Source organism: Callorhinchus milii, unplaced genomic scaffold, assembly GCF_018977255.1.
Source record: "Callorhinchus milii isolate IMCB2004 unplaced genomic scaffold, IMCB_Cmil_1.0 Scaffold5, whole genome shotgun sequence".
Classification (NCBI taxonomy): domain Eukaryota; kingdom Metazoa; phylum Chordata; class Chondrichthyes; order Chimaeriformes; family Callorhinchidae; genus Callorhinchus; species Callorhinchus milii.
The window spans coordinates 61,126,031-61,150,763 of record NW_024704746.1 but is presented as its reverse complement, the minus strand read 5'-3'; the positions used below and the strand labels follow the sequence as shown (position 1 = coordinate 61,150,763).

At 41.7% G+C, this 24,733-nt stretch overlaps 1 protein-coding gene across 7 annotated transcripts in view; it reads right to left on the bottom strand.

Moving 5' to 3' along the window:
* Nucleotides 1–24,733, bottom strand: part of sema3c (sema domain, immunoglobulin domain (Ig), short basic domain, secreted, (semaphorin) 3C) — a 156,052-nt gene that overhangs the window by 68,243 nt on the left and 63,076 nt on the right. Inside the window, exons 1-2 of one of the 7 annotated variants that reach the window (XM_007890922.2) lie at nt 10,457–10,668; nt 9,964–10,013 (exon numbers count right to left, since the gene is read on the bottom strand). The exons of 1 other annotated variant lie outside the window; for it this stretch is intronic. The gene's annotated coding sequence lies outside the window, so the exon portion shown is untranslated. 5 more of the 7 variants (XM_007890921.2, XM_007890920.2, XM_007890924.2 and 2 more) reach the window with 5 other exon arrangements.

The following is a 24,733-nucleotide window of genomic DNA, read 5'->3' as shown; positions in this document are numbered from 1 at the left end:
CAATATTCTGTAAAATGTTTCGCCCACAAAATACACAGTCATCCCACTTTACAGTATATTTTGTGAAGGGTTTTGAGACGTCTTATTGATGTGATAAGACGCTATGTCAAATATATGGATTATTGTTATAATAATTTTGGATATTAACCTCATCTCTGAGGCTCACATTTGCTTTGAACATGGGTGTCCTGTGGACTCATGGCTGCTGAAGATGCAGTACACTTCTGGCTTCCAGTGAGGACTAAACTGCTTCCTACGCTAAAAAAATGGCTTCCCTCCAATCGGTCAGGTCTCCGTTGACATCGCTTCCTGCAAGCTGCGCACGCACACTCTGTGGCATCACTTCATGAAGGAAGTGGCACACAGGGGCCTGAGCTGATGGACCCAGATCACCGGGTTATGATGGAGTTGCCCTTATATGAATCTGGTTTGTGAAGTGGACTACATGACTCCATGGAGCCTGGCTGCTGATACCACATTGAGTAAGTGTTTTCCTTTTGGATCGTGCGTACAGTCACCTACCCCTCCCTCTCTGCTTGGCTCTGGGTCAGATTTCACCACTGTCAAGCACACTACCCAGCGCGAAAGGCGATAGATAAATGAAAGGTATTGTTATTGTTGTTTTTGCCAGTATTTTGCCAGTATGTTGATTCCATCAACTTCACTCTGAAGAGAGCTGTGCAAATCCTGTCTGGCTCTGTTAACTAATCCCTACAGCGATCTTGGGCCATTTAGTGAGCTCTGAGAGTGAGTGCCTGTAGACTGCCTGACTGAGATGGCCTCACATCTGTCCATCATGTCCTCACTTGACATCCATTATAAGTACATTCTAGGCTTACGGGGATACTGATTATCACCAAGAATCTTTGAAGATTATTTCTCTCCCAGGAGAACTAAGGCAAATTATAGCACCTCCTCCTACTACTACCACTGAGAACAGCTAAATAGGCACAGACCAGAGCTTGAACCCAAGACCTTCTAGGTCTGTGTAGGTTAGTTTGACTCTCGACAGTGACTTTGTAATTCAAATAGTAGTGGAGCCACTTTAATACTACTGTATTGCTCTTCCTCCCATCTCATTTTGCCTCTACTCTGTTCTACATACTTGCTTCATAAGACATTAAATATAAAGAAAATATATGTATACTTTTGCATATAGCGGTAACAATTTCAAACAGAAAATGAATCTAAATAGACAAAAAGAGTGCTTTACGGGGATTAACAGTGTAGAAAATGATCTGAAGGCAGTCATTTCAGTCTTACACATAATGGTTATGAACCACTGAACATTTTCTCTCACATGTTATGTTATCGAATTGAACTCCACTCCTTGTATCTCACCATCTGGTATCTACTGTCCCATTTATACTACACAAATAAATGGACTGCATCAAACGAGCAACAATGAGGATTCCACAGTTATATGCAAAGCTCATTCATATCCTTCACACTACATTGTCATGTGCTAATATTCTCCAGTAAAGAGGCTGATTGGTGCCTCCCAGCACAAAACGTTTCAAACAAAATTGATAGAAAAGACCAATATGGATTATTAAAACTAAAAAACCTTGTCAAACAGGCTGCAATAATGTCCGCAGTGCAAAAATAAACGAGACCTAATACTGTATTCTTCCTGTTCGAAATTCTTTCCAACCCGGTAGAAGTCAAATGAAACTGATACAGGATTTTGATTGATGACATTGAGTAATGCTGACGAACAGGGATTATGAGCTAAGAGTCATACATCTATTAACTCAAATATACATGTAAATGTATGAAAAACATTAATGTGCTATGTAGAGATCTGCAATATATATTTTTCAATTGCTAAAAGCATTGCATTCTAAACCTCATGCTATGATTCAAAACATTACTCATGTTTTGAGATATGACTATGAATTATCTTAGGAATCACGTCCTAAATGTAGGCTAAGATTAAAATGTGAAAGATATTAACTGGATCCTTCCACAAATTTTAGTAATGTACTCTTACAAATGCATTCAATAGAACCCCACAGCATATTTCTCATCCATCAAATGAACTAAAATCCTGGTTCATTGTGATAAACTTCTAAACCTAGCTCCCTTCTACATGGAATACAAAGCACACAGAATATTGTTTCGCACTGTTCTGCAAATAGCCAGAATTAAAACAAAAGTGGTCGTGCTAAATGAGATGTAAATGCACACTTTCCAGGTTAACTCAAATTTGCATCTGTAATTCACAGGAAAGTAACGAATTGATCTAGCTTTATTTTTCTCATAACTGGAACGCAAAAAATTGACACATCCTTTTTTCCCCACACTCACATCTATATAACACGAGACAATGCGGAATCAGACCTACCTATAAGTAATGAGAGGAATATCCCACCGCGAGCTGCTTTGAGTGACTCTGAATGACAAGTACTCTCGCACTTGATTAGTCTAACACTGAACAACTGGCCATGACACATTTGTTTAACCCCTTATTGGAGAAGCTCCTTGTCTACCCGCTCGCTGCCCACGAATGCAAAGGATTTTTCCTCAGACAGTCCTTACTACGATAGTGCACGGTACGTAGTCACTGTGACAGCTGAAATGGACGTTCATGCTTCTCTCTCGCTGTCAGAGCAAATAGCAAAGCTGCAGTCCGGCCGCCCTCTGATCGGGGAGGCACCAAAGCTAACTCCAGGTCTCCAATTACATGTAGCAAAGAGAGATCTTCTTCCCCTCCCCATTTCCCGAATTCTGTAGCTGTTCTGCACTGGAATGCATAATTAGTAAACCACATGGTGCACTGCTTATGAATAATGTTCACCCAGGTTCCTGAAATACTTTGTTGAAAAGCAAACGACAATAGGACGTGTTGTCATATTAAGCACGCTGTGATTCTGATTACATCCCAGTTAGTGATTAACAGCAAATTTATCTCTCGTCTAAAGGGAAGAGAATTCTGCACAGAGTTTTCATCAACTATTCAGCATCCTAATGCTTCGTGGTGTAAGTTCCAATCCTCACCCACTAACAGTCCTTCTACACAGGAGCTCCTCAGACTGAAGGCAGGGCAAGCAAAGTGATTAAGCGGAAGAACAGTGTACAGTTTCCTTTACTGAGTAAATCCAGCAGAGATGTGAGGGATACTTTACTGACATGTAAGCCTACAGAAACACACAGTCACTGTACTTGACAGCAATTACCTGTGAAGCTCTTTGACATTTTATTTTGGTTTTATTTGTAAATGTGAAACAAATTGTGACTAACAGTTACAATAGGCAGGTATACCTAACCTCTATACAACAATTAACGCACTTCAAAGTAACTCGTGTGAGGTGCTTTTTTGAGACATTACAACATTAGGCACTGTATTAAATGTCAGTCTTTTTATTTAATGTAACTTTTATGGTAAGCAAATTGAATTATTTTCCACATTGGATAGCGTTACTTAGGTCTTAAAGCTTCACAAGCACAAGATGTTCTTTCTTACGTTTTAAAATATTCAAAGTAACTCAAGAAAAAAGTAAAAATACTGCAGATGCTGAAAATCTGAAACAGAAACAGAAATCGCTGGGAACACTCACCAGATCAGCCAGCATCTATGGAGAGAGGAAAGGGAGTTAACGTTTCAGGTCTCATGAAAGGTCATCGATCTGAAACGTTAACTCACTTTTCTCTCTCTATAGATGCTGCCTGACCTGCTGAGTGTTCCCAGCGACTTTTGTTTTTATTCAAGAGAAAAGGATCCTTCAATGTTCTTTGATTCTAGTATAGTAGGCATAGTAAAATATTGTAAGTTGTTCTTTTGTTTAATTTCATGGCAGTTAGTCCAGAGGCTGGAAACAAATCTCGGGAATGCAATAGTTAATGATTCTGGAGCCAGTGACATTTATATAGTATTGGCAGGGCTGCAGTCAGTAGCAGAACTCCACGGTAAGCACGGCATAAAATACCTACCACCTCTTTATCCCTCCAATCTTTTCCTCCCCACTCCTCTTGCCTCATAAACTCTGGTACTCCTAACCTCTGGAACTCTTAATCTCTGGAACTCTCTCCCTCTCACCCTCCGGCTCCATCCCTCTCTATCAGTCCTTAAGTCCCACCTTGCATTTGATATAGCGCCTATAACATTGAAACACTGAATAGCACTTTACAGTAATTACTGTTAAGTGTAGTGACCGTGTATTCAAAGGGGAATGCAGTAGCCAATTTGCACACAGCAATTTGCTACAAACAGACAGGTACTGAATAATCAATTTAACTGGGGATATTGGGGATTGTTGGCCATGGAACTGAGAGATACTCCCTTCTCTTTTTTAATGGTATCATGGGATCGATAACATCTGACTGAACAAACAGATGGGACTTGGTTTAATGTCTCATTCAAAGAAGGTCACTTCTGATAATGCAGTATCCTCCCTGATCAATGCAATGGAGTGTTAGTCAGATTGTGTCTCCCAAGTTTGAACTAGTTGTCTTCTAACTGAGAGATGAGAGTACTGCCAACTGAGCCAGGCTGCTACTTCACTTTTGTTTACAGATATGGCTTTAACCCTGACGAATGTATTTACACTGACACAGTTTTTCTGGAAAGCTAAGATATTGGGAATTAATGTACAGAGCATTCCCAAGACCGTGTTCCAAAGAATCAAGTAGGATAGAAGCAACTTCCTTTATTCTATGGCTGTTAATTCAACAGTTTATATTGGTTATACTGGTGCATTATAATCCCAATAACCAGAGGTTAACCCATTGATTCTGTGATCACTTAACAGTGCCATTGTCACAGTCACTTATCCTTCAGTTTGTATATCATACAACAACAAGAATAACAAATTACATTTCTATAGCTCCCTTCGCATCAGTAGGACATCCCAAGGCGCTGGGCAATCAGGAATTTGGACCCAAGCAAGGAGTTGGGATCAGGAAGGGTGGAGGGCAGGGAGGGTAGGGGAAGGAGGGTGGCCGAAAGCACGGTCGAAGAGGAGGGTTTTGAGACGTGCCTCGAAGGAGGTAAGGGAGGAGCGAGGTGAAGGGACTCTGGGGTGGAGTTCAAAAGGGAAGTCCAAGTCATAAATCAATGACTTGGAGCTAACTAGCCATCATTCTACACTAGTGGTGTCCAACTGGTCAATCGTGGCCAAGTGGCGTCACGCACATGCTCAATAAAAACAAGAGACCAGGAGCGATATATGCCACAGTTTAAACATTAAAGTTTATATTTTTATTTTGAGATGCATCGGATACTTTGTCCATCCGGCCTCGTTTTCACTTTGACTCATTAACGACGCCTTTATTGCTCCTTCCTCGTGTCTTTTTGATCGTGCTCGAGAGCGCCACCAAGCGGCAATTGACCGGTTGGAGACCTCTGTTTTACACCATCACCAGTAACAGAATAAATGGACCCAAACCAACCAACAAACTCCACAGCATATGTTATAGAGAGGATCAGCTGCATTGGAACCATGTCACAGCCGTAATCTTATTTCAGAGGCTCAGATGGCATTTTCTCATTTCTTTCATGAGATTACTGCCTTTCGATGACTTCCAGCTATCCATTATTGTGTGTGTAATACACTCCGATTATAGAAGATGCAGATAATCCACAGAAGACATGACTATTCATCTGTTTTCTCTCAGTGTCACATGGTATTAATAGTGCCCTTGTGATCACCATTGTATATCATACTCGTAATGCATGGAGTCAGCCATCAGTGACGAAAGCATAGCTATGGAACAGAGTAAAATATCCACTAATAACGGAGAGTAATTGTTACTCAAAGTGGTTATAATATATTACTTTCACTGAGAAATCCAGAGAACATTCGTAAACAATGTTCAAGCAGTTTTTAACCATTGTTTCATGATCAGCATTATTGGTATTGCCTTTGGGTATCTCTTGTCAGAATGTGCCATCAGAGCGAGATGTTTGGCAATCAGCTTGAAGGAGCAACTTTAATGACATCTTACATAAACTGGAGTTACCGACCTTGAGGTTGGTAACCCTTTCCCTCTCATAGCTTATGATAACTACACGCTAATCCAAATTAGTTACTGTAAAGAAAAGTCAATGGCATTTTTAAATCGTATGAGGATTCAGAAAACGTGGTAACATTTTCATTTGGGGAATTCTCTATGGTGATACGAAAGGCCTTACATTTCACCTGCAGTTTTATACTGCTGTGATACAGCAGATCAGAGCATTGTGGCTTAAGATATCACTCCATTCTGATGCAAGATCTGGGCTGGCAGTGCTGTTTTAATATAAAAATAAGGTGTTGCTCCAGTTATATGAAATATTCTTTGATAGGATTTTCTAGCCTTGGAGCATGTCCAGCGATGCCCCAGTAGAGTAATAGCTGTACTGAAGACGCTGAACTAGGATGAGAGTACACTAAGGTCATATATTCCATAGAACAGAAGACGTTAGGGGTGATTTGTTGAGGTATTTCAATAATGAAAAGAATTGACAAGTTAGATGGGATGTGAATCTTCCCGCTTGGCAGAGGGATCCATTACAAGGCAGGCATGGCCGTAAATTCAGAACTGAGGTCAGGATACATTTCTTCACACAGAAAGCTAGAGAAGTGGACTCCATAGGAACGTTTAAGGGAGAGGTCGTCAGATGCTTGTGTCGTAAAGGTAATCAGCTGTATGGAGAGAGGGTGTGACATTGGGATTAAAAGTCCTGTAGCTCAGTGGTTAGAGCACTCGCTTTGCAAGCAAGAGACCTGAGTTCAATTCCAGGCAGGGCGAAACCTTGGGCAAGTTTCCTTACTCCACACGTCTAATAATAATCCCTCCAAAACAAAAAACAATAATAAATTGGTCATTTTCAATCTACGACTGTTTGTGGGACACTGCTGTGCGCAATTGGCTGCCGCATTCGCCCACAAATATACAGTCAATTCACTTTACAGTATATTCTGTGAAGCGCTTTGGGACATTTAGAAGACGTGAAAAGCGCTATATCAAATACAAGGATTATTATTATTATAAAAGATCCATCACTGTTCAATAAACTGGTAGAATTGGTGTGATGGGCTGAAAGGCTTCCTTCTGTTCACTAAATGCAACGGCACTTAGAAAAGTTGTTCTTTTGCCTTGGACAATGTGCCTCACTCCCTAAAATAGCCCATGGGTAAATTTGGGAGGAGACTGAATGTGTTGGGGTGGGGGTGGAGAGGTAGAACTGCTAAACATAAACTTTACATTGTGAGAGCTCAGATACCTGGAGTAGCTCCCTGTACTGTCTTTTCATCACTGATGATTGATCGGTGCAATTTAACTAGGGCATTAGTGTGGAACTGAGCCTTCAAAACGGAGGGCAATTTCTCTGGGGAATGTTAGCAACTTATTTGATTCCAGCTTTTATTGGTGACCGTACTGATAGATGACCTGAATTTTCAATTTGATTATACCTGTCAAAGTCAATTACATTCTGCCTGGCTGTCTGCTGTCCATTCAATACCAGTTGGGTGTGTCTCACGTGATAGCTTTGAGTCACACTACAGACTTGACACTAAACAAATGCAAGCCTCATTTTGCACAGACTCACACAAAAGTGATTGTGTACCCATAACACACACATGTATACAATTGTCCACGTTTCCAAATAAATAATTTTCACATTATTTCATCTCTTTCAGGTTTGTCTTGCTTTCCTTTCACCCCCACCCTCTCGCTTTCTCTTTCTCTCCCCCACCTCCCATTTAGGTATATCGACATGCAGGAATACGGAAGACACACTGAAAGCAAAGGTTCCACTTCATTCACTCAATGAACATAACTACGAAGCAGGAGAGTGGGCAAATAAATGATGTGATAGTTATTACCAACGATAGTTATGATATAACACACATTTTTCATCCCATGAAGTCAAATAGGCACCACATCTATCAGCACTCTATCACATTCACAGAGGTTTCTTTCTTCCTCCTTCCGCTCTCCTTCCTTCTTTCTTTCCTTCCTTTCTCTCAATCGTTCCCTCTCTTTCTTTCTCTCTCTCTCTCTCTCTCTCTCCCTCTCTCTCCTATCCCTTTCTTTTTCTCTCTCTCTTTTTCGTTCTTTCTCTCTTTTCCTATCTTTCTCCTTTTTCTTTCTCTTTTACTCCCTTTCTCTCTTTCCATGCCCATTGCACTGAAAGTCTAACCATTTCAAACAATACGATCTATGATACTACAGTTAAACAGCAAAAGGGACTATGCAGCCACACAGTGTCCATCTGTCCTCACTGCAACTTGACTTGACTTGACTCCCTGATCTAAACAAAAACAATCCTCTGTACAGTTTCATCCGGAGAAACACGAATAAGCGTTGATCCAAAGATTGTGTGGAACTGTAATAACAAAACCGAAGCAAAGAACTTGCTTCCTTTGAAAAGAACGTCCAGTGTAAGGAAAATAAATAAATAATAATTTGGTCACTCAATCCACGATTGTTTGTGGGACACTGCTGTACGCAATTGGCCTCTGCGTTTCGTCCACAAATTATACAGTCAATTCACTTTACAGTATATTCTGTGAAGCAATTTGAGACTTTTCAAAGACGTAATAAGGCACTTTATCAAATGCAATGATTATTATTATTATTATTATGACCTCAGCCAGTGCTCAGATAACACAGTAGCTGCTTTGACAGACAGGATTGAGACTTTCACTAGATGCACCTCAATTTTTTCCACTGTGTGATGTGGCACCAGAAGCCGATGGGCCAAAATTTAACCTCAAGCATCCTTCCCATTACGGAGAGTGCTAAATCTGACGGCATCACTAAGACATCATTGCACAATGCTCAGCTTCCAGGCAAGGCATCAAAAATAGACATACAAGTTCTGAAAGACTGTTATTCTGAACAACTTTCACAAAGTATAAATAGAGAATGCAGCTGACACCTGTTAAATTTGTGTCCGTTTAGGAGCTGAATTTCACAGTACACTGATAAATGCACTGTGTATAAAGGAGGTCAGACTACTCATTCAATACAGTCTGTACTCAAGAGGCAACAGCTGGATTCTCACTATGCACTAGACCCTGTGACCTTGAAAAATGTACCTTTAAATAAACATATGCATAATACAAGTATTGTGTTGTTTAATGAAGTTACATATGGACTACAGGGCACTAAGCTAAAGTGATGAACTCTCCTTAAAATACTGTAGTTCAATCCTAAAATATCGATACTTGTGTCTAAAGGCAGCAATCAATTTTGCTGTCACTGTAATGTCACAAGAATCAAATCCATCAGGTAACCAACAACCGACAAAAGACTAATAGTTTTTAGTAACCCATACAATATACAGTCTGAGTGTGTAAGTGTGTGTGTGTGTGGCTGGGATTCTTCCCACTCAGCTCCTGTTAACCCTGCAAGCCAAAGCCTAAGCGGTTAGGGTGGTCCTAGCTGGACAAGCAGCGATAAGCGGGTTGGGGGGAAAGATTAAAATTCATGCAGAAAACTTTGCACAAAATATATGCCACTATTGTTTATGAAGCACAGGTTAAACCCACGCTTGGAATTTGCCAAAAAACTGTTGCAGTTGAAAAGAATAATAAAAACTTAGTTTGGTATAAAGAAGTGATTCAGCCCTGAAAACAGAGGGGGGGGAAAAAATACTGTAGTCCTTAACAATACAATTTGCATCCACACTCAATGATTAAAAGGCAAGTAAAGATTTATGAGAGGAGAAAACAAGAGTCAATTCTAAAGGTTCTTATCTTTTCCCATTCTTCCTCCACCTGTTTTTTCATTCGGATGGTGGGTCAATGCCATTCACATGTGGTCAGTCATTACCTGGATGTGCAGTCTGCCTTTCGCCTAAAGTTGTTTATAGGAGACTTACACCAAAAGTTAAGCCTCTGTACTCCGGCAGCAGTATATAAACTCTTGTACCACCCACTGACAGGCTCCTTACAGCAGCAGGAAAACATTTACTCATCAGTTTTTTTTTAAAAAAAAGCAGAGATCCTTTCCTAAGTTGTCTAGACCAACCTGATCCAAACCCAGCCTGGCAGGAAAATCTGAATGGAGGTTTCAGGAATCTGTAATGTAACGCACAGATAATTTCAACATAGCAAAGGCAACGAATCATCATTTATCTCAAGGAGGAGAGAGAGAGAAAAAAAACTATTTTCGTTTCCCTATTGCATAACTCTGTAATTCTTCAATTTGATAATCTTGGAAGTTGGTTAGATTCCCCCCCCTGCTATTACATTCCTGTGTTGCTAGGCAATCATATAATCTACATTACAACAACCAACACACACTGTGTGCCTTCTCTTCTCTAAGTCACATTTTATTACGACTCAAGAGTGAAAACAGAAGGAATTTCACACTGCTTTAAGATGCAGACAGACAGACAGATAGATAGATAGATAGATAGATGTCTGTCCAGGAGTTGGTACAAAGCAAAAGGCAAAATGCACTTTAATTCAACAAAATCCAAACTCTATCTTGCTTTTAAAATAGATTCCAGCCACCTTACCTCAGTCAGCCTGGCAAGGGTGAACCACAGGAGCTTTTGAGACTATTGTTTCACTCCCCACTGGCCAGTCACTCTCCTGCTTGGGTCAGAGGCATTCATTTACAATCATCATTCATCAGTCGGTTGCTTGAAGCAGATGATTAAAAGCCATCCAGCAGCCTGCGTTGGATTCAGAGCAACATCAGATCTACTCTGTGACTTTCAGTGTGTGTCTGGCTGGGTCGGCAGTACAGGCAGCAGTAATCTAATTTTATATTGGAGGAAGTCTCCAGACCCCCCTTTTTTTGTTCAGTGCTGCTTGGCTTGTGTGTGGCTGGAACAAAATAGCAACATCAAAAATTCAAGCTAATGCGATAAAGCTGCAGAAGTTAACTGCTTGGTGTTTATTCCAGCAAGGAAAAGAATTCCTGTGTTATTGCTCTCTTCCAGTTGCTATGCTATTGGGTTTGTTCTGGGTTGGCAGTCTGTGCCAGCATTCCTCTCTGGTGGTGGTGGTGGTGGTGGTGGTGAAGGGAGGTGATGTGTGTGTGTAAGGGGGTGGGCAGTACAGTGGGACACATTGACCACCAATTAAATAGTGCTCAAAACGCCATTGTCAACGTAAAGTTCAAGCATCCGGCAATCTTCCAATCATTAACTTTGTCATTTGTTGGACCGGAATCAACCAAGGTAAATTAAAATAAATGAAGCCGAAAAGTGCACCTAAAAGACTCCGAAAGCAAGGAATAAATGAAGCGAGTTGCGGCACTGCAAAAAAAAAAATGACTACAGAGAGAGCGGAGTGCTTTCGAAAACATTCATCCGTGCAACAGCTTCAGCAATCTATTTTCCTTTGAAACGAGTATATTAATATTTTCAGTCAATTGTACATCAGAGAGTTCACTGTGTGAAATCATAGAACTTTGACACAGCCAAGTGGCCAGATTACGCTAATCAATCGTGAGATTTTGAGGAATGACTGAGAGATTTTATGAGCCCGCAGGGTTGAACTGGAATACAAGCTGTTTTACTGGCACAAATAAGACTCCTTTTGCACCCACTTATGAATAAAGTCATTGCATTGGTTTTGTTTTTGTCTGTGCCCAGAGTATGGGAATGTCTGTGCATGCTGGTGTGCACAATAAAGCACTACTTGAGTGATAGAAGAATACAGGTCTTGTATTCTGACTTCCTTTAACATTAGATGGCCTGGTGGCTTTGGATCCATCACTACAGCTTGAACATTAAACAACAGGAAAGTGAAGGAACAGTTGGCACTTACAGGATTTCTTGATCAGATTTAGTAAGAATAATAATAATCCTTACATTTGATATAGGCCCTTACCACATGATTGAGACGTTTCAAAGCGCTTCAAAGAATATACTGTCCAATGGGTTGACTGTATAGTTTGTGGGCGAAATGTGGTTGCCAATCGCGCGCAGCAGAACCCCACAAACAGTCGTGGATTGAGTGACCCATTTACTTATATTTCTTTTTTAAAAATTGAAGGGATTATTGAAGTAATAATCGACTAACAACCGGGAGTAAGGAATCTTGCCTCATGATTCGCCATGCCTGGGAATCAAACCCTGGTCCTCTCGCTTGTGAGGTGAGTACTCCAGCCAACATGCTACAGAACTCTACAATTTACAGGATTTCTTGGTCAGATTTACCAACAGAGAAGTGCTCAGCGATAGAGGCTGTACCTAATGGTATCACTTGTCCCATGACTGGATTTACTGCTGTTGCAGAAACTCATGACTGACGAACATTAAAATTAACATTAACGTCTCATGACAGAACCCTGTTGGCTTCTTCCCCTCTCTTCCCTCCACTCCACATAAAAGATACTTTTTGAAATAGTCATTAATTATATTTAACAAAAAGTATCGACTTTGGTTTACAGTCTCTTTTTAACATGTACTGTTAATTTCATCTCTTTGTGTCATGGCCTATTAGCACACAGTATGTGACTTGCAGCTGCTGTGTTGTGTTCTCACTGTTGTTTAGAGATGTGGTAAAAGGGATTTTCACACACTATAGCCCTGGAGGGGGCAGTGACAGCTAAGTCTCCTTTAAGGCAGCATGGCAAACGTTGGCATTGGAAGTGTAGTGTATTTTATATTCTACAACACTATCCGAGCTGAGCTCACTATTACCAATAGCAGCAAGGCGGCAAACACTAACTGTCGGCACACGCCTACATTCAAAGCATTTACAAAAGGTACAAGCTATTCAAAAACCTCTCGGTACAGCTGCCAGACTGTTCCCAGCAGTTTCCTGGCTCTTTACAATGTTAGCCAGAGGAACGCTCGCTAATACATTTTGGGCCAGCACCTCTTTGATGCTGCAAATCTCATCCATCTTTCGGGGTGAGAAGTCAAACTGAGGTCCCGTCTGCCTGTTCAGGTGGATGCTAAAGATCCCATGGAGGTACTCCAAAAAAGAAGCAAGTTTCTCCCGGTGTCCTGGCCAAGAATCCCTTAGACCAGTCATCTAACTCCTGACTGCCTGTGGGACTTTCCTGCTGAAAATATCTTCCTACAAAAAACATATAAAACAATAATAATCCTTGCATCTGACATAGCGACTTATCACGTCGTTGGGGATGTCTCAAAGTGCTTCACAGAATATACTGTAAAGTTAATTGACTGTATAGTTTGTGAGCGAAATGTGGATTGCGCACAGCAGTGTCCCGCAAACAGTTATGGATTGAGTGACCAAATGACTGAGAGCAAGTTGAAACATTTCAACATGATAAAAATCCTTTCCTTCTTTTTTGAACATTTGGTGACACAATAATTCTGCAGCAAACTGCTGAAAGAACAATTACTGCTCAGTGCTATGGTGCCACAAATCCCTCATAGTGTTTGCTTTGATGCCAACATGCCAACAAAGGGAAATCCACTTGGACAAGAAGATTTCTTACAGACTGCCCATCAAAGGGTAATAGGATCCAATGTCAAGACTTGGCATGTGGGCTTGACTCATGTATCGGACCACAGTGGGATATACTGAGCAGGAGTAATTGGTGTGTGTCAAGATTTAAAGGTTTTTTGAGCATAAATCATTCCGCTAATGTTTTTACCAGATGACTACATTTTCCTGGATGGGAAACAACCTCGCTGCACTCCCTCCACCAGCACAGCCAAGCACGTACAACCTGAATGTGTACTGCTGGATTGAAGTACCAGCTCTTGAAACAGTGAGCCCCAAATTTGCCTTGTGTTAAACAGTGGGCAGAGTGAAAAACAAAGCCAGGTTATACACTGTCAGTGGCAGAATATGCGCACTGATTGACTAACTTCCAGTTCTGAGAGTCTAAAGCGTTTTAAAGGTTCATAATTTTACAATAGGAATGGATCCCATAGAAGACAGGGCATCGGTCCATGGGTTTAGAGACGCGTGTGTTTATTGTTTGATTTGCGAGCAAACTATGCAACCTTATGACCTGGAAAGAGGTCAGGAGGAATGCTACGCAAAGCTGTGAGTATAACAGCTCAGCTGGTGCAGCTGTGTGCAGTTCACTTGTCCCACCCTGAGTGACTCAGCTTTGCAAAACAAATTCACTCTGTAGTGCAAAACAACGGCTGAGTTTTCCTGTTCATAAGTGTGGGAGACTTATGCCTAACTACTGTGATTGCTCTTGTCAGGGGCTAGGAAGGTCTGGTGTAGTTCAACGCTCGCTAGGGAGGGAGGAAAGGTTTTGATGGCACACACCTGTTAGCAGCACAAGGTTAACGTTCTCCACTAAAAGAGGTGAATGAAGCTCGCTGACTGGAATGAGGGTTGAGGAAAATCCCAACATTGTTCATGTGAAAGTGCAGTCTAGTCTGACACTCAAGTGGGGAATTTTGCATTGTCTGATGTGCTGCCCTTCGGATGAGATATAACACAATGCACTTTAAAATGTAGTCACTATGATTTTTTTTAGGAGAAAGCAACAGCCAGTTTTGCACAATAATGACCCACATTCAACCATAAGGTGAATGACTAATTTTATCTGGGGATTGTTGGCCAGGTCACTGGAAGAAGCTCTCTTCTCTTTTTGACGAGTGCCAATAGCTATTTATTATTCACATGAACAAGTAGATCTCAGTTTAGTCTCATCTGAATTGAAGCTTAAACCCACAATTTTCTGACTCAGAGGTGAGAGCACTTATAATGTAATATAGTGTAAAGTGAACTGACCGTATATTTTGTGGGCAAAATTGACTACAACAACAACAACTTGTATTTGTATTTTGCCCCCCATGCCTGGCAGCGTCTCAGAGCGCTTAACAATGGCGGAGCCCAAGGCTGAGCCAGTGGGAGGGGGAAGTTGACCGTAGGTGCAGTCAAAGAGGCGTGACCTGAAGATGAGGAAGGAGGGAACGAAGTGAAGCAGTTGAGGGAGGAAGTTCCAAAGTTTCGGAGCGTAGTGGCTGAAGGCACGGCCGGCAATGTTGGAGCAGAGGATTCGGGAAACATGGAAAAGGCCAACCCCAGTAGAGCGGAGGCAGCGGGTACTGCTGTGGGGAGAGAGGAGTTTAGAGAGATAGGGGGTGCCAAGGAATGGAGGGATTTAAACACTGGAGTGAGGATCTTGAAGTCAATCTGCTCTGTGACAAGGAGCCAGTGGAGTTGCAAGGACTGGATTAATCGGGGTACGAAGTTTAGTGCAGGTGAGAATGCGCGTGGCGGAGTTTTGAATGAGCTGAATTTTATGAATATTGGAGGCAGGGAGACCGGTGAGGAGAGAGAGAAGGACAGAGTGGGAGTAGCGGATAAAGGGAGGTAGGAGGAGCAGCATTTCCAGGAGGAGTGGCTCGGGTCAGAGCGGCAGCCAAAACACTCACACAGAGACCGGGAGCGAGCGATCAGCAGGACAGCATCAGCCCACGGGCTACAGGAGACAGCGCAGCGGAGGAGGGAGAGAAGTGGGATGGTGGTCATGGTTTAGGTGCCAGAGTCCAGAAGGGAAGGGAGGACATGGAGGAAAAAGGATAATTGAGTGTACTTACTGTACCCTGGCAGATTTGAATCTCCGTTTAGATTGTTTAGATTCAAAGGAAAATTGATCCACATTAAAACGTATGAATAGATTAAAGAGGTTCCTTTGTTCCGACTGGTTTAATGACCAGACTATTCAATTCATTGGAGTCGCACTGTCTATTTGTTATCATGTGAAGGAAGTTCCTGCAGCAAGCACTTCCTGTCATAGTAACGGTTCGTCAGGGACAGTAGGGTTCCTTTTTGTAGATCTTATCTACGGGAAGTACTTGAAACAATGTTTTCAACAGTGTTTCCAAAAACAAGCACAAATAGGGAGTGCCACATTGAGAATCTTCCTGTTTAATCAACGGTGTAAAAATATTTCGTAAAAAAAGAAATGACCCATGTAACGGACAAAATGCAAATCTCACAAGATCGTAAAGTTACCCACCCTACTGATCACCCATTGCAACATCAAGCCATTTTTTAAATGAGTTCATTGTCCAGGCCTCAGCTTCCCTTCCTGGCAGCCAGTTTTAGTTGTTAATTACACTCTAGGTAAAGATTAAATACCCCCTCTCCTGTACAGGAGCAAATATCTTCCAAACGTAAGCAATTCCTCTTTGTTTCTTTGCCCTTTTGCTGTGTGTTAATCCTAACTGATTTGCACTGCAGCTATAAAGTTCTGAGATTGTTTGAAGCCAATTTTTAGCTCTTCAGATGTTAAGAGTGAAAATTCTGAAGTGGGATGTCATTATCACATGGTTGGTATATGCTGTCCTGCTGTCAGTCTGGCTTAGTTGATAGTACTCTTGCCTCGGAGCCAGAAGGTTGTGTGTTCAAGCCCTCTTCAGAACTTTGAACTCACCTGGTCAAAGCTGACTTTCCAGCGCAGAGCTGGTGGGGTAAAAGTGCACTGCTTTGATGGTGGTACCGTTCTTCAGATGGGACATTAAACTGTCCCGTCTGCACATTCAGATGGACAACAAATATACTGTGGTACTATTCAGAAAGAGAAGGAAGTTTGTCTTCTGGTGTCTGGGCCAACAATCCTTCAAATAAAATTGTTTATCCCAAAAAATATACAGTCAATTCACTTTACAGTATATTCTGTGATGTGCTTTGAGATTTCTAGAAGATGTGATAAGGAGCTATATCGAATGCAAGGAATATTATTATTATTTATGCACTTCGCTGATGTATGTGGGACATTGCTGTGTGCAAATTGTTTGCCTACAAAACATACGCTCACTACAATTTACAATGGGTCCTGTGAAATGCTATGAGACATCTTCCAGGCATTACATCCAAGGAAAGCATTATTATGTGTTATTATTACAATGACATATCTGTCTATCAGAAAGCTAAATCTGTATTATGGTTGACTCATGCTGAATGAACAAACTCACTCCTGTTGCTTCTATTAAAATAACTTCTCCATCCTAGTCCCATTGTGAACCATGTCAAAAATATCCTTATTGAGAGAAGTACGATGTTGAATACAGATCATCTGTTGTGGGACACACATGTGTAGACTGATAGAAACTCAAGGCAATTGCTTATGTTGATGCAGAACTGAATAAACAATGAGTTAAGAACAAGTTGCTGCACTCCAGTTGTTTACGATTAGTCATGGTAAAACATAATGGTCACTGGAGGTAACCAGGATTAGATTATTCTCAGTGGCAAACTGATCTTTGACCCATAAAAGCTCCGGGCATCTAATTCTTCCTCTCTCTTAACTGGTGCTTGAGAGCAGCTCCGAGCTCAGTTTTACAACTGAAACTGAATCAATTTACCAGTAAGTTGACTTCTGATTACCAGCTGCGAAATAATTAAGCCCCCGGGAATCGCCGACAATCCCAAATCCAAATCAGGAGGCCCCGAAATTCCACCTTGTTTTCGGTCCCAAGACCATTTTCTCTTAAATTTTAAGATTGTCGATAATTTCAGAAAATTCTGAAGTTTGTTTGGAAGCCAGTTTTACGCATTTNAAAAAAAGGCTTAAAAGTAAAAATCGAGAAGATGATTTCAACTGCTTGATTTCCCAAGTCCTCACTTCAGACATGTGAGCAGAGGCCACATTGACTGCTTGGCTGCATGTATGATCTAATTTATACCACTGAAGCCTGAAATGTTTGACTCCACTATTCAATCACTTGAGGCAACAGATGTTACTTTTAGGTAGAACTTTTAAGAGGCTCAAATACAGTCCGATCCCCTGTTATAACAAGATGCTTTGGGTCTCCAAGAACCCGGGTTACAAATGGTTGAGCTGAGAAAGAAGCTGCCAGTCAGTTGCATGTTACCATTGATGCCGCTAAATTGCACTCTTTTGAGCGTTTCTGAGGATACTAGGATCCTAGTAAATACAGGGAGGTCTTTCGTGCCTGAGGGCTGTGCACAGGAAGACCAGTCACTAGGGAGTCATGAGACTCAGCTCCTGTTAACCTTTCAAGCCAAAGCCCTGACGAGTAGGGTGGTCTTGTGAACAAGAATGGACAACCAGGGGGAAAGCTTGACAAGCTTGACAGTGACAAGCTATATGGTTTTAGCTGGTTAAACTCTAGCAGTTACCCGAACACACACACTTGGTCACCAAGCCTTGGCTCTTGCCAACCTGTGCCTAATACTCTCTGGAATTAGGTAAGCAAGATGGATCCCTCCAGGGAGAGAGTGTGCATTCCTTTCCAACAATCTAAGCGTAGGTGGGTTGCATGGAAATCTCAGTTTGGTTTGGATACTCTTAAGAACGGTGATAGATTTCCACATGTGTCAGACACTCAGCTGATCCCCTCCCCCAAAAGAAAATATGGGGAAAGGCGGCCAAACAGCACCAAAAGCCGGACTAGCATCACACTTTAATCTGTGGCGATAACATCACTATAAATGTAACGCAGTATATCTGGGGTACATCTGTGGTTTGTTACCAGCAAACCTGGGAAGTCAGAATAACTGATTTCAATTGATTTCAGCCTTCACACATCCAACAAATAGGTCAAAAAGTCCGACAGAATGTCACAAAGGAAAACTGTGGACACAGAAGGGGCCTTAACGTCATTCGGGATTGCAATTGTTTTTAACTCATTTGTGAATCACCAATTTCAGCCACAAAACAGTCATTGCTGTTAGAGAAGACATTCACCGTGTGAACACTGCAGTTCAGACACATTTTTCCAGGTGGGTTGTAATCAGTTTTTCTTTTATTGAGATGAAAAATCAATCTTTCTCTCTCTCTCTCTCTCTCTCTTTCTCTCTCTCTCAAAACGACATTTGCCAACGTGAGCGCTGGTCGCACATTATTTAAAATTTTATTTAACAGCCCCAGCTCACAGAAAGCAAACCCAGAATGTCGTCCATTCTGTTGCCTGGCACTAAATGCAGGCGCACGTAGAGAATGTGTGAAATGGATACACAGCACAGAAGGAGGCCATCTGGCCTATGCTTTGGCTATTGAGTCCATCATAAAGTCAAATCGGTGTAAAAACTGTGCTTAAAAACACTTTCAACTAGAAAGGCTTGGCATTAATCCGCCATTAAACAACAGCAAATAAAGAAAAAATATTAAAATCGCTTGATTTTATGCGTACCTCTGTGGAATTTCTGTTTTGAACGAGTCCGATTACATTGTATTGTATTCACTGAAGCCCTCACTGTTCGGAATCAGTTGCAGAGATGCAATCTGAGAAAGAAAACTGTATTAACATTTGCAGAGGTTCAATAGCTCATAGAGGGTACTCCACTCAGCTTGCCTTTATTAACAGTGAATGCTAATTCTGCTCTTCCCGCTCTGTCAAAGTGCTTCTTTATTTTTACAAATTAAGTTGTCCAATGTTCGATTTGCTTGAGCAATAAATTTGCTGACATTTAACACTGAATTCAGGTAACACGGTCTGTGCCCGAGGTATATTAACCGTCAATCGGCTGGTGGTACATGCAGCCATTTAATTAAGTAGAAATTGCAATGATGTAAATGTAATGATTTCAACGGCTGGCAACTGACCCAATTGACTTTGACAAACGAGTTTGGCATTATTATGCTGTAGCTGCTAAGCTCTGAAAACAAAAAGTCAGCCTCAAAGCAAGCGAGGGAATCACACTTCAGGAAAGCACTGACCCATCTGCTGACAGATGAATCCACACTCGAGTGCAGGAAACATCCCTCAGCACACGGCAAACAGCAAGTGAAGAGGAGGCGCGGATTTAAGATCAGGGCAGAAAGGTGAACAGGCGGTTGTAATAATTTTACACAGAGACGGGTAAATCTGTAAAAAAAATGATACTAATCATCCTTGCATTTGATACAGCGCTTTTCAAGTCAGGATGTCTCAGAACTCTTCACAGGATTTACTGCAAACAAAAAACTAATCATCCTTGCATTTGTAATAACGCCCCTCATGCAGAGCACTTAGAAAGTATAGAGGTTGTGTTTTGGAGGCGAATGCGGCAGCCATATTGTGCACAGCAATGTTTCACAAACAGCCATGGGGTGAGTAACTAATTTTATCTGGGAGATTGTTGGCCAGGACACTGGGAGAGACTTCCTTCTCTTTTTGTATAGTGTCGTGGGATCTTTAACATCCACCTGACGAGACCTCAGTTTAACGTCTGATCCAAAGCTCGATGAATATGTGGACCCAGTAGCAGATAGAGGCAAACTGTCAACAAATCGAAGAGTCAAATAATTAAATTGAGGACTATGAGAGGCAGAGTTAGTGTAGGATTATTTAGTGATTATTTTATTCATTGAGAAAAATGACCTTGGGATGACCCACAAGTACTGCAATGCTATTCTGGGGTTTTGTACATTCCTGTGTAATTGCACAAGAGCAACAGATTGAGGGAATTTGCTTTCATCTCTCTGATAATTTTTCTCACCCAACTTTCTTCCCTTCTCCTAATCCTCATCCAGGTGTCTTATTCTTTTTTCCTTAGATTCAGGTATGGTTTTATGGACATCTCCCTGTATCTTTTCTAAGTATCCATTATTTACCTGTGAGTTCTGACAGTGAGTATTACCAATGGGGCGGGCAGGCATCTTGGGTGAAACCTATCTTTACCTGATTCTCATAAAAATACCATCTCATCAACTGCACCTTTGGTCAGCTCCTTCCTCACCAGCCCCACCTGACCCTAACCCTGCCCTCCCCACCCACACCCCAACACACACACAGATTTACCATCTTCTTGGATTTCCATTCCATCTCTACAAAGTACTTCAAGCTGTTACCCAGTATGAAAGGTGCTATATAAATGTAAAATAGTTTGATGCCGTGAAGGGAAGACAAGTAGGGTGAGTGTTCTGGATGAGGTACAATGGGCCGAAGGGTCTTGTTCATCCAAACCTATTTTGTGTTCCTGTGAAGTTGTTGTTGACACTCGCACTCACATTGCACCTTCAGCAGTAATCTCTGGACAGTGATAAGGGAGGAATGAGAACCTTGACTGAATTTCCCTCCGTAACCCTCCCTGAGGCCAATTGCAGAGGTTCAGCTGTAGTCCCAGCTGAGGTTCACTAACTCAGCACAGAGTTAGACCCTGCAACATTCTGGTCTATGCGCTCAGCCGGTGGCCATTGCCTTTATCCATTTGGCCATTGGACGAGATGGCTGGGAAAATTCTTAAAGCAACCGTAAAAAATGAAATGGTTCAAAACTGCTGAGAAGGCAATGATTCAATGACCTACTCAGGACAAGATTGTCTCCTATCCTCAATCTTAACACAGTTGGAATGAATATGAATTTAACCTCTGAAGAGGACAAAGTGACATAGGCTCAGGCCAGAGGACATAAAGGAACAAAGCAGAACTAGACTGAAGTAAAAACCTCCATTGAATTGAAAGATTCCAGCAAGCCTTTGAAATTGAAGGCAAGCACATTTAAAGTTTTGAAAACAAAAACAGATGTCGCTGGGAAAACTCAGCCGGTCAGGCAGCATCTATGGAGAAAGGAAAGTGAGTCAACGTTTCGGGTCCACGACCCTTCGTCAGAACACATTTAAGGTTTTCGCTGGTTGAAAAAGTATGCTAACTGCCCCTGATTTTCGACCATGATTTTCGCATGCGTTGTTCCTAATTTAGTCAATGGATATGTGACATATATAACAAATATATTACAGTGTATATAATATATAAATATATGTATAACAAAAAAAAGTTGCAGTAGAGAGCTGCATTGTTGGAGGTGCCGTCCTTCAGATGAGATGTTAAACTGAGCGTCCTGCCTGCCTGTACGGTTTGGTGTTAAAGATCCCATGGCACTATTCGAAAAGTGAAGGGAGTTTCTCCCGATGTCCTGGCCAACAATCTCTCAAATAAAATGGGTCACTCATTCCATGGCTGTTTGTGGGACATGGCTGTGTGCAAATTGGCTGCCGCATTCACCCACAAAACACATACAGCAAATGCACTTCATGATATATTCCACAATGTCCTCCTAAAGTGAAAAGCATCATACCAAATGTAAGGATGATTATTATTGTTACGAAATATAAAGCACTCCTTCACTCCTAACACAAACACAAATAATAGTTTGTAATCCCAGAGGATAGACAAGAAACATCAGCAGATTCTCAACACAATGCTAGCAGATGTGTTTTGTTGTTACAATACAAGTTACATAGTGCCTTTCACATCAGGAGGACATATCAAAGTGCTCACTAGGCCTCCAAGCCAGGAAGAGGGGAGCTGAAGAGCGTGTGGGGTGAGAAAGTGGGAAAGATGAACAATATCAAGGTCTAAGAGCTAAGTTTTTGTTCTTTAATAGCAGTGCTTGTGGGGTATTACAACAACCGGAACCCATGGACTCTAGCAAGGAAATCAGCAGCCTGGCTTTGACTTGGTATAATAGACAGATACTCTGCAATGTCACGTCCTGCACCAATATTGCTAAATGCTGTGACTGTACAGTGGAAAGAGGAACCGGCACATGGAATCTCCACAGGGAGCGTAAAAACACTAACATATGGAGTGAGCACAAAAGAATTTATAAAAGGATCCCAGCCAACAGATGTCTTGAGGTTACAAAAGCCAGGGAACTCCTAGTTTTCTGGCAGCCAAAGAGGTATTACTGCTATTCTGACTGGCTTCACCCAGAGGGTAACACCCTGTAACACATACTTACAGCTATGCAAACTGGCTGGAAACAAGTGGTAGGTTGGGTTTATGGGTCTGTCTACTGAATCAATCGATCTTCATTCACTGCAAAGTCTGCCTCACCCACACGAATAACACGACTCAGGGCTAATGTGACACATCGCATTGTCATGCAGCAATGTTCAGGCATTCAGCCGCAGGCGCCATTGTGGTTGATACGCCAAGGCAGATACTTGCATCTTGGACTCATCCACCCACGCCAGGCGTGGCAGAACTGCCAGTGACTCCAAGGGACAAGGCAAGATGAGAGCCTGTCTGGTCTGGTGGACGTCACAGCATCACTTCAGATCCCCTTTGGATCTCATCCTTCCAGAACGTCCACAACAGTAAATTCCCTTTACAGTACATTCTGTAAAGTGCTTTGAGACGTCTTGAAGATGTGATAAAACACAATTTCAAATTCAAGGATTATTATTATTATTATCAAGCTGCTTTTTAAATGAATCCAATGTTCTTCCTTCGAGCACCCTTCCTGGCAACCTTTTGCAAAGAAATACTTCCTGGTGTCTATTCTGAAAATGCCCTTTGTAACTCTAAACCTATGTTTTATTATCCTACTGCCTTGGTGCATCCGTAAGTAACACTATGGATTTACTTTTCCAAATACCATTTAAAATTTTATACACCTCGATAAATTCTCTCACGAGTGAATGCTAACGATCGCATGGCACAATTTGAAGAGAAGGGAGATTCTCCTGCAGTCCTGGACAACAATCCCCCAAATATAATTGGTCACTCAATTCATAGTTGCTTGCGGGACATTATTCTGCGCATGTTGGCTGCTGCGTTCGACTATGCAGCAGCCAATTGTGCACAGCAGTGCCCACAAACAGTAGTGGATTGAGTGACCAATTTAGTATTATTATTTTTTAAAGGGATTACTACCCCCGGAAAAGTGATCCACCAATTGTCTAACAACTGGGTTCCTACTTACTGTTGATAAACAGAGGGGTGTGGTTTGAGGCAATTTGCCCAAAGTTTTGCCCTGCCTGGGAATCAAACTCAGGTCCTCTTGCTTGTGAGGCAAGTGTTTTAACCAGTGAGCTACAGGACTCCATTCTCTGTGACAGTGTCTGTGCTGGCTCTCAACAAAATATCAAGCTGCTGTCAAAAATAAGTATCAACTGTTGGACCAGACCCAGAGGCTATTTGAATCTAAGTCAAATAATGTTAAGATGTATGGAGCCAAGTTTGGAATAATGGGGTCTAAATTGAGATACGTACAGAAGTGGGTGGGAAAGACTAATTGGCACTTCTGTTAAAAGTGTCTAATTTGACTGTCATAAAATGGCTAATTTTTATTCCTGAAAGCTGCCAAAATGAATAAAAAGAGCCTGAGAGCAAAATACAATCTATCTCCCCACAGTTCTCCTTTTCGTGCTCTTCAGTGGCTGTCAGAAATCACCATTACCCCTTCTGTAAATGTCAGAGAGGTGGCGGTGAAATAAACATTTTAATTAACACTTCCCATCTCCACTCCTTTTGGTGTCTACCGCAAGTCAGACACCATGGTATCAGTTTGGGTACCCTGTCTTGTAGTGGTGGAGATTTTATTTTGTGTGTGTGATTTTATTTGGTCACTTGCTCATCTGACACATGAGGAAACCCATCACCATGTCAAATCAGACTGAGAGTTCCATATATATATATACCAGCAATGATAATTATAACATTGTAGGTCATTTCCCTCCTGGAGGTATTGGCTCAGGGAATAGTGGTTAAAACAGTATTCCTCCAAACCAACACTGAAATGCTGAGATGTTCAAGATGACACGTTCAGCTTCAAGGATTTACTGTTGAGCAAAACCTTGGGGATATTCTCCCTCCAGCAGTTATCAACTGGGTTATCTCCAGTAATGGAACATCCCATAATGTTCATGCATAGAATAATGAAAATTGCAGTGCACGAAGCTATTTGGCCCATCGAGTCTGCACCAGCTCTCAGAGAAAAATGTTTGTTCAATTCCATTGCTACACCCTATCCCCATATCTTCTATCTGTCATATACCTGTCTACTTCCCTCTTGGAACCCACCTCTACCACTTTACTTGGCTGGGCATTCCACATCCCAACAACACTGTGTGAAAACAAATTCTCCTAAGCTCTCCCTTCGCTCTTCTTGTGACTATCTTATATCTATGCCCTCGAGTCATTGACCCCCCTACATATC